This window comes from Solanum lycopersicum, chromosome 2, assembly GCF_036512215.1.
Source record: "Solanum lycopersicum chromosome 2, SLM_r2.1".
Classification (NCBI taxonomy): Eukaryota; Viridiplantae; Streptophyta; class Magnoliopsida; order Solanales; family Solanaceae; genus Solanum; species Solanum lycopersicum.
This window is the reverse complement of record NC_090801.1, coordinates 23,816,213-23,828,475: the sequence shown is the minus strand read 5'-3', so window position 1 is coordinate 23,828,475 and position 12,263 is coordinate 23,816,213.

Below are 12,263 nucleotides of genomic sequence, written 5' to 3'. Positions count from 1 at the left end.
GGACTATGGTGAACAATCTTTACCATATTAGGAAGGGGCACCCCTCATCTAAGTTCACTTTGTTCTAAGCTAAGTGTTAGTGAAAAAACTTACAAGATAATAAAATTGCAAGATTAAAATTGAAAATAAAATGAAGAAATTAATCTCTTCAGGATGAGGCGCGGATATCTCGCTCTCTTTAAGGAGATTCAAGCCCACTGCAGCAAATGTTTTCACCGGTCCAGCAGTAGTCCTCTTTGACTTGTCCCCTCCAGGATACAACAGCCTTCACAAAGTATAACTCAACAACTCTGGACAAGAGTTGAGTCCAAAGCTCCACAAAAGAAATACCTCCCTTCAACTAATAAGAACTCTCTTTTAGACTAACTCTTTCACTCTTTGTTTTCTTTTATGAATTGTATGTTCCAAACCAAATGAACACCATCACTATTTATACTACAAGAAGTCTTCCTAGCAATAAATAGGAAGATAATGGAGGTAGTAAATAGTAAAGATAATGGCCTTAGGAGTTTCATAGGTTACATAGGTTACAATAGGAGTTACATAGGTTACAATAGGAGTTACATAGGTTACATATGTTACAATAGGAGTTACATATGTTACATATGTTACAAAGAGTAATGGAGGTATTAAGAATGAAATAAAGTGATGGACAACCAATGCTAATGGATGATGTAGAAGTCATCCATTCCAATGTTCATTCTTATAACTCCAAAATAAAGCAATTTAATATGTTAAATATTAATATTAAAATGTTAATAAACTAACAATCCCCCACTCATTTTAATATTTAGATAAGAGAGTATATCAGTTGAAGGAAGACTACTATGCATAATGAAGGTGTGCTCTGCATTGAACCTCCACTTAGTGAAACAGTAACTTTTACTCCAGAGTCGTAGTGGTCTCAGACTTGAACTACGACTGCTTGAGGGAAATAAAATATCACTGCTCACACATAATAATCAAGGTGTTGACATGAGCTTTAACAGCCAGCACGTTATGGCCATGTGCTATCCCGGTTTCATGAGTGCATTTGAGAATAAGCCTCATTCTCATAGGAAGCGACCTACTTCCACACATCACATAGGTGAAATCTGTCGAGAGTGCTCCTGTAATATTAACACTCCACCCATACGGGCTACAGATATTCATTAAGAGTATTTATCAACTCAACCTTCACAAAAAACAGGAAACAATGCACTCACATCATAGGGAGAGAAAAAATAGTGCATTTTTCACAACAAGTCATCATATGATTAGTTTTTCCCTTTGAACCTGGTTATAGGATCTCTATTCCCCAGGTTGGGTTTCCTCATATATGACTCAAGGATTTGTAGGCTTCAATCCCATCCCCCTCGATGTGCTCCAGACCTTTTCTCTTGTTAAGACCTTCGTAAGAGGATCTGCAAGATTATCACATGATTTGACATAATCAACATTAATGGTACCATTTGTCAAATACGATCTTACATTACTGCGTTTCCTCCTTATAGGTCTGGATTTACCGTTGTAATAACGGTTTTGAACTCTACCAATTGCAGCGGTGCTATCACAATGAATTAAAATAGGAGGAATTGGTTTTTCAAAATAAGGAATTTGAAACAATAAATCTCTTAACCAATTCGCTTCCTCACTAGCTGAAGCTAAAGCAATTAGTTCAGCCTCCATGGTAGAGTTAGCAATTATAGTTTGCTTTTTTGATCTCCAACAAACAGCACCACCACCTAAAGTAAAGACATAACCAGTGGTAGAACAGGAATCACCTGACAAAGTGTTCCAATCCGCATCACAAAAGCCTTCAAGTACAACAGGATATCTTTTATAGAACAAACCACAATTTCTCGTTCCAATTAAATATCTCATAACTCTTGTTATAGCATGCCAATGTTCATCACCTGGCTTGCTTGTAAACTTGCCAAGTACTCCTACTGCATATGCAATATCAGGTCTAGTGCAATCAGTCACATATCTCAAACTTCCGATTATACTAGCATATTCCTTTTGATTTATTACATCATTTTCACTTTCAACGGGAAATAAGTGAACACTTGAATCAAAAGGAGTAGCAACATGCTTGCAATCATGAAAGTTATATTTTTTCAAAATTTTCTCAACATATTGTGACTGGTCAAGGAAAATCCCCTCACATGTTCTTGTTATTTTTATTCCAAGAATAAAATTTGCCTCACCAAGATCTTTCATATCAAAATGGCTTCTAAGAAGATTTTTAGCTTCATCAATAACATTCATGTTAGAGCCAAAGATCAACAACATAAACATATAGGCAAATGATCACATGTGAATTATTCCAAGACTTATGATATATGCACTTATCACACTCATTTGTCTTAAAACCATTTTCAATCATGCAGGAATCAAACTTTTCATGCCATTGCTTTGGTGCCTGTTTTAAGCCATATAGGGATTTAGTAAGTTTACATACTTTGCATTCTTGGCCTGCTTCAACAAAACACTCAGGTTGGTCCATATAAATTTCTTCATTTAGGTCTCCATTTAGAAAAGCAGTTTTTACATCCATTTGATGAATTTGCAAATCAAAAATTGCAGCCATAGCAACTAAAAGTCTGATGGATGTAATTCTTGTTACCGGAGAAAAAGTATCAAAAAATTCGAGGCCTTCTAGTTGTGTAAAACCTTTTGCAACTAGCCTAGCCTTATATTTATCAATAGAACCATCCGGTTACAACTTTTTCCTTAAGACCCATTTGCAACCAATTGTTTTACAACCCGGTGGTAAATCAACTAACTTCCAAGTTTTATTAGAAAGTAGAGATTCCATTTCATCATTTACAGCCTCTTTCCAAAAAATAGAATCATGTGAAGATAATGCTTCTTTCAAAGTTAGAGGGTCATTTTCAACATTAAACACAAAAAAATCAGGACCAAAATCTTTTTCTACTCTATCTCTTTTACTTATTCTTAACTCAAAATCAACAACATCTTTATTTTTTAAAGTTGAAGTAGAAGAACTAGGTAGTGACAAAATATTGTGTTCAATCCTTTGACCCCCACTATTTTTAGTATCAAAAGGAAATTTATTTTCATGAAAAATAGCATCACCAGATTCTATTACAATATTATTTTCAAGATTAAAAAATCTATAGGCTGTACTATTTGAAGCATAACCAAGAAAAACACAAGTAGTAACTTTCTTACCCAACTTTGTAATCTTGGGATCCATTAGCCTCACAAAGGCTAGACAACCCCAAACTCTTAGATATCCCAAACTTGGCTTGTAACCTTTCCACAATTCAAAAGGTGTCAATTTAGACTTTTTATGAGGCACACGATTCAACACATAACAAGCAGTTAAGATAGCTTCACCCCAAAAATTTAAAGGTGCATGTGATTCAATAAGCATGGCGTTAGTCAATTCAACCAAAGTTCTATTTTTCCTTTCTACTACTCCATTAGACCAAGGAGAGTAAGGAGGAGTAGTTTCATGAATTATTCCCAATGATCTAACAAAAGAATTAAACTCATTTGATTCATATTCACGGCTTCTATCACTTCTAATTCTTTTTATTTTTCTTCAAAACTGATTTTCAACCTCATTGAGATAAGTTTTGAAATTTTCAATAGCATCACTTTTATTTTTCATCAAGTAAACATATGTAAACTTAGAAAAATTATCAATGAAAGTGATAAAATATCTATTACATCCACGAGTTAGAATTCCACCAAGTTCACAAATATCAGTATGAACTAATTCTAACAAATCAATTTTTCTTTCAACTTGAAAATGAGGCCTTTTAGTGATCTTGGCTTTACTACAAGCCTCACACTTTTAAAAATTCTGTTTAACCATTGGGATTAATCCTAAACTACTCATGTTTCCAACATAACGATCATTAATATGACACAAACGAGCATGCCAAAAATTAGTAGAAGAAAGCATATAAACAGAAGTAGAAGTTTTATTCATTTCAACATTTAACTTAAACATCCCATCACATGCATACCCCTTCCCCACAAAAACACCTTTCTTTACTATTATATATTGATCAGATTCAATAATCTGTTTAAAGCCTGCTTTATTAAGAAGAAAACTAGACATCAATTTTTTTCTCATAGAAGGAGTATAAAGCACATCAAAAGATCTTTCAATGTTAATATCCTTCCAGAAGTAAAACACAATTCAACATTTCCCTTTCCAAGCACTTGAGTAGTGTGAGCATCACCAAGCATGATAGTTTTGGGCTCCTCAAAATGAGTATATTTTTTAAACCAGTCTTTGTCATAACAGACATGACGGTTTGCACCAGAATCAGCCCACCATCCATCAACATTCTCAACCATGTTTATGTCGGTAATCACCGCCACAAAAGGTTCTTCGGTAACGTTTGCCTGAGGGTTAGGACCACGTTTCCGGAATCTGCAAAATCGAGCAATATGCCCACTCTTGCCACAAACATAGCATGGTCCCTTTTCTTGAACTTGTTGATTTTGTGCTTGGTGATTTTCACCATTATTTTTCTAAGGAGGTCTACCATTATTTTTCTTGAATTTTTTCTTCTTAGGATTTAAAGAAGTATTTTTGTGAGTTTCAGGAGTAGCATTATTCGAAGTAATTAAATTTACCTTCGATGTGATGTTGTTCTCTTCTGTTTGTAAAAGTGCATCTTGGCCTCTTGTTTCTTCTTCCATGCGGATTTTCATTATCAAGCTTTCAAGAGAGGTTTCCTTTTGCTTGTGGCGCATAGTTTTTTGAAATTCCTTCCAAGAAGGTGGAAGTTTATCCACTATGCCACAAACAATAAGGTTATCTCCAATTTTAACCTCTTCGGACCTAAGCTCTCCAACAATCATGATGAAGTCTTGAGCTTGATCTACCACAGATTTGTTGTCCACCATTTGGAAACTAAAAAATCTACTAGCTGCATATTTTTTCGCTCCACCCTCTTCGGTATCATACTTACTCTGCAATGCCTTCCAAATTTTCTTTGCACTAGAGTAAGTTCTATCATAATAATCATAAAAATTATCAGATAGACAATTAAGAAGATAATACCGACACTTATAGGAATCACCATCGTACTTTTCCACTTTCTCTAGATGAGAAATAGTTTCATCATCATTCATAGTGGTGATGTCTTTTTTATTTGGATTCTTCTCCATTAATACATAAGAAACATTGAGAAGACTTAAGTAGAAAAGTACTTTACCCTTCCATCTCTTGAAATGGTTACCATTGAACCGAAATGGCTTGTTAAGATCTCCCATCTTGACATCCGCGGTTTTTTCAATTGTAGCCATCTTTGAATCTCCTTAAAATTTTTAGTGAAAAAACGTACAAGATAATAAAATTGCAAGATTACAATTGAAAATAAAATGAAGAAATTAATCTCTTCAGGCTGAGGCGTGGCTATCTCGCTCTGTTTAAGGAGATTCAAGCCCACTGCAGCAAATGTTTTCACCGGTCCAGCAGTAGTCCTCTTTGACTTGTCCCCTCCAGGATACAACAACCTTCACAAAGTATAAATCAACAACTCTGGACAAGAGTTGAGTCCAAAGCTCCACAAAAGAAATACCTCCCTTCAACTAATAAGAACTCTCTTTTAGACTAACTCTTTCACTCTTTGTTTTCTTTTATGAATTGTATGTTCCAAATCAAATGAAGACCACCACTATTTATATTACAAGAAGTCTTCCTAGCAATAAATAGAAAGATAATTGAGGTAGTAAATAGTGAAGATAATGGCCTTAGGAGTTTCGTAGGTTACATAGGTTACAATAGGAGTTACATAGGTTACATTTGTTACAATAGGAGTTACATATGTTACATAGGTTACAAAGAGTAATGGAGGTATTAAGAATGAAATAAAGTGATGGACAACCAATGCTAATGGATGATGTAGAAGTCATCCATTCCAATGTTCATTCTTATAACTCCAAAATAAAGCAATTTAATATGTTAAGTATTAATATTAAAATGTTAATAACCTAACACTAAGTACCCTTTATTGAAAAGCCTTTATTAACATTACTTTATAAAATTCCGCTTAGGATAGTTAAACCTTCGTATGCTTAGCTCATAGGTCATAGATGAGAATTCATCAACCTAAAATATGTGAGAAGTCCTTTCATATGGATGTGACATATGTAGAATACCATCTAGTTTAGGGTACACTTGAGAACACCATTCAAGGCCCCTCTATTGACTAGATCATCATACATGTGTGTGCGCGTATACATATATGTGAGCAACCCTTTCACACAACACATTTAGACCACACATGTTTATAAATTAACATAATCATGCATTCACATTCATGTGCATAGAAAACCAAACCTAGGAACTATTCTATCAAGGCACCCATGTGTAATGCATATACAAGGTCCCCTACCCTTTCCCATACTATTACACCTATATAGTCATCCTATTTAAGGGAATACATAACATGCTTTATATACATATAGCTTACATGCATAGTGGTAGACACAACTTCATACGAGAAGACCTTTCTTTGGACACCGTGAACCTATACTACTTGTAAGCATGCATAAAGTGTGAGTGTGTGTGTACATTGGTCAACATGATCACCTAATGGCTATCCACAATCCAATGAGGCATCCACCCTCGTAGGACCACAATGCACATCAAAGCATAGACCACACAATACATAATAGCATGGGAGAAAAGATAACAACAACACTTGCATTAAGGACTCCTAACCATAGCTACTCACACATTCATATAGGGGTATATAGGTAAGGGTCCATTAACCATTATTAAATCATCAATGGCAGCACCTAGACACAACCCTAACATAGTCATTCATATCTCTATAATACTGGAAATACAACCTAGATCATAAACAAGAATAGAAGACTAAGCATGATTCACCTAGTATGGTCATAAATTTGAATTCAAGGCCATTATCAAAACATATATAGATTAAAAATAAGTAAACACCACCACCATAAGTGGACCATACCACACAATGTCATGCAAGGTCAATCATCTAGAAATTTATAAGAGAAGAAGAGGCATAAGACAATCTTACCACATCTCACTTGCTTTGATCACTAATTATCAATACTCATAATTCATAAATAATACAATTATATGGAATTAGATAAATACAACATAACATAAAAAAAATCATACTTCAATTTCCATCGACTGGAGAACATATCAAGTGCTCTACATTAACAATCAATGGAAGATAGAAGAACATAGGTCAGTCCTTACCAAATCCTTTAAATTTTATCCACATGTATAAGTTTCACATGATTCACTATCTATATAGATAATTTTCAGTAGATATAATAAATTCAACATGCTAGGATTATAATTTAATCAACATAAAGTCAAGATCACAATGCCCATAATATGGGATAATTTGAGAATTGGAGGGAACATGGGTTCATCATGAAATTGGATTTAAATTCATCATGAAATAAGTAATTTATTATGTATTCATAATTAGAATGCTTGTGAAATCAATTTGAGAAAGAACCCATGACTAGATTGGAAGATATATAGTTTGATCATGAATTCTCTTTGAAAAGCTTTGAAGGAACTCTTTAGATGAATGAATATCTAAAGATGAAGGATCACCAAACCTTTATTAGATGAAGGACCCTCAGAAACTTGTTTAATATTCCATGGAAATCCAATTTACAAGTTGACCTTGAGTTTTATCTCCAATGGAGGTTTCTACAGAGGTTTTGTTTTGGAGCGATGTCTAATTTTGAGAACTGAAATAGGTATGGGGTTTTTCACTTGGGAAAGATATTAAACTATTTATATTTAATGTATAAACCACTTAAAATAAATACCAATGGAATTTATTTGGAAAACCAATCTTGGTCAGCTCGCCCAGGGACCACGACCATCTTCACGGTCCGTTACGGTGGTTCACGAACCTTATGACCGGCCATGGTCCTTGGTCCAGTGTGTATATTGACTTTACAATCCTTCAAGTGTCTAAATAAGTGCCACGACCAACTTCACGTACTGTGGTCCACTCCACTGGCCATGAAGAAATCCGTGAACACTAAGGCAGTAAGCTGCCAACTTGGGACAACTTTTGCCCACAAGTTGGGTCCTCCTCAAGGACCCTTTGGTTGATCCTTGGGGAGTTTTTCCCGGATGTTTGAAACTTAAATACACTCATACACATTTCAAGTAACTTCCATACCAGTTTGAGCTTCAAAAAACACACGCAACACATCAAAACATTCTAGACACACAGAAGTACGTCCAGGACTAACCTTTGAACGTCTTGGGAGTTATTTGACGTTTGACTTACAAATGACTTAAAATCAATCATACATGCTTTAAAACACTTGATTAAAATGTTTAAAAGTTTATTAGGCACATGTGAGGCTCTATAAACCTTAATTCATTTTGGGGGTCTTACAAGAAGCTCCAAGCATAAACACGTAAGCCGTAAAAACTTAAGTGTAGTTAGTGAAGTTTTATTGATAAATCCATACTGAATTCATATTAAATATTAAATTCATGATATGTTGAAAAATTCAAATTACTGGTTAATAAAGTCGTATTAAAATTTAAGTCACAATTATATGACTTAAATCAAGTCCAAATTACATTTAGGTCATTCCATTAAGTTGACAAGATAAACCCAACTCATATTCTTCAAGCCAGTGGTCAAAATGGCTTGGACCAAAATACTCCTAAAATTCCTAGATCAAGCCTATATAAGGAAGTCTTCATAAGACTAGAACACAAAGACATGCATTCAGAAATACATAGTTTATCTTTAGTAGTGATCTGCGAATCTTCCGCATACAAAGAAGTGTTTGCTACAAGTGTTAAACCGCAAGTATTCCGTCAAATCAAGAACATTTGTGAAGATAAAAATCAAGGGATTAAAACTTTTATTAAAGTTTTTTTAAAGATTGTAATATTCACATAAATTCAACTACAAAAATTATTGTTTGCTTGCTATTTTTCGTTTGTTGTTTATTGTGTTTCAGGATTTAAACTTTAGAAGCATACTAATTGAAACGTCTAGTGGGACACTCTTTACCTTTTATATTTTCTCATAAAAAATCAAATTTCAAGAACACTAAGATGTCTTCCAAGAAGATCAACTCGAAATACCATCTGCGTCTAAATTTGGATCTACATCTTTACCCTCTTCTATTTCAAAATTTGGATCAAAATTTGTATCAGCATCTACATCAAAATGTCCATCTGCATCTTGATTCTCATCTTCTTTAGGAAATTGATGTATCTAAGTTTTGCATTATTATGAAAAACATCTTTGATGTTACTGCTGGAAACATAAGGCCTACCACAAGGATTCAAGATAAATTCCTAGGACATTAAGCCTCATGAGTTTCTTAAGAGTCTGCTATTTTCTTTTTCTTTGTCCTCAAAATGTGTGAAGTCTCCTGCAGGAGCTGCAAAAGAAGACATTACTGAAATGGTCGAGAGGGTTCATGCCCAAAAGTGTTTATATATATATACAAAAAGCCAGTTGTTTTAGTCGATGATGATGTCTTCAGTAGAACATCTACCCCATATAACATTTTTGCATCACATGTTTGGTAAAATCAACGCTATTCTCCATCACTTACTATGGTAATGCACGCGATGGTGACTAACACTTCATCCGTAAAAGAACAATTTGTGAGCTTTACAAGAGCTATTGAAGGCTTGACCAAGTATGTTCAAGATCAAGATGCTCTAATTGTTAAGTTAACTTATAGGGTTGAAGGCATGATGGATGAAGAATTAAGTCATATATACCAGGAAAACGTCCACAAGTACAAGAGACGGTCGATGGCCTCTCAAAGCAAGTTGAATGTGCTAAAGAGATCCAAGTTTCCTCTGAAGGAATGATCCTGATCAACCAAATCAAGGATCTCATCATAGGGACAGTTAAAGACAAGTACAAGTTTTTTACAAAATACTGATTAACATATGCAAGGTCATACACCACAAGATTGATATCTTGAAAATGTCTGCATGTTATCAAACTCCAAAATTTCAGCAGTTTGATGGTAAGGGAAACCCAAAGCAACATGTGGTGCACTTCATTGAAACATGAAACAATGTTGGGACATACGACAATTACCTTGTCAAACAAGTTGTCCGGTCCCTTAAGGGAAATGCTTTTGATTATGTAACCTGAGTGTGGTTCCGTTGATAGTTGGAAATAAATAAAACAAGAATTTCCTAATAACATCTATAGCACAATACGTATTGTAAGTATGGTGGAACTTACAAATACACGCCAGCAAAATGAAGAGACGGTCTTTGAATTCATCAAACGATGGAGACATGCAAGTGTGAACAGTAAAGATATCCTTAGTGAAGCTTTGGGTGCGTATTAAAGGTATGTATTAGGGTCTCCGCTATATTTTGCATGGAATAAAGCCAAAAACTTTTGAAGAACTGGCCACTCGCGCTTACAATATGGAGTTAATCATGTTTTCGGTTGGAACTGAAAAGCCACATGTCCACACACTCCGCAGAGCAAAGAAGGTAAGAATTCAAGAAAGTGGGAAAATATCTTCCAAAGGCTGAAAACAAAGAATCCATGAAAGTCAATGTTTCTTATGTGAAATTCACCACAAAAGTGGGGAATAGGCAGAGCGCAAAAGCGACTTCTTTTAAAGGAAGGCCAAATCAAAAGCTCAGCTTAAAGGAAATGCAGCGGAAGGCCTACACATTTCTTAACTTGGATATTTTTGCACTCTTGGATGAACTCCTTGAGATAAAACTTTTTTAGTTACTAGAGATTAAATGACCAAATGAAGCAGGGAGGAGTGGATCCAAAATACTGCAAATATCATTGATTGGTTGGCCACACTATCGAGAAATACTTCGTATTTAAAGATAAAATCATGGACTTAGATTGTGAAGGGAAGATTGAACTTGAAGATGAGAAATTGATCTCAAACCAAATTAGTATCGCTTCTAACTTACCCAATTTTTTCATGACCTACATTTTTGGTAAAGGAAATATGGAGCAAGACAATACAAATATCAATCTAACAAGAATGATTAAGTTTGGAGATTTCAACCCCACTGACGTAAATAATTTATTATCTCTTCCTATACTAAGTGATGTGGCTTATGTAGGAGAGGGATAAACAAGAGATGATGAATACCCATCAGATGATCTTGATGATTGGGGTTGGACTCTTGTGACTTTCCATAAACACCAAAAACGAAGTCGCATAAGGAGTCAACAAAGCAACACATTAGGGGAAAATAGTAAGGAGTCCCATAACCAAAACTTTGATCCTGCATCCAAAGAAGAAGGAATTATAGGCGCACCACTACCAACTGTCGTGGTGACCCATTATATTAGGAGAATATTTGCCAAATTGGTGTTACACAAAGTTCACATGTGATGACACAAAAGCTCTATGTTGTAATGTCGATGAAAAGGAAGTTAAAGGCGTAACTCTATAATGTCCATCACCAAAAGATGCTCCAAAGTCATCTCTTGAATTTGAAAATCCCTCATGTCCATCACAAAAAGATGCTCCACACCATATCCTAGAGTAAAAAATGCATGTATGGCCTTTTGTTTGGTGACATATGTCATAATCATCCTTTATGCATGATTGTTTTTGCACGTGAAAATAGGGTGTACAGAATCCTAGTCGATGGAGGATTTGGAATTAACATCCTTCCAATTCACACAATGCAATAACTTGGGGTATCAACAGATCCTACTAATAGCCTCTTGATGACCCTAAGATTCAATCAAAGAGGACAAAGGTCCATTAGGACCGTCAAAATAGACCTCATCATCAAAGAGTTGCAATCAAGCGTATGGTTACATGTAATTCATGCAAAGACTTCTTATAACATTTTTCTTGGTAAGTCGTGGGTACATGAGAACAAAGTAATCACATCTACCTAATACCAATGTTTAAAGTATTATAAGGACGGAGTTGGAAAAAGTATTATTGCAGATGATAATTCATTCACTGAAGCTGAAGATCAATTTGCATTTTATTTTAAGATATATTCAACAAAATTTAATGACATTGCATCTGGAGATGTCGGATTCCTTAACAAGATGGCTAAGGCAGCGGTTAGTAAGGCAAAAGTTGCAAACAAGGAAGATCCAAAGCCTGGCAATCCAAACAACATGACTAATACGATTGGTGCTTTTTCAAGTAAAAAGGTCACACCTATTCATCTTATGTTCCGAAAACAAAGCAAGACAAGGGATATTTTCTCGAGTTGCGAGAAAACACACTAGGAGGTTTGACCCTTTCGGTAAGGAGAATTTATATTGATT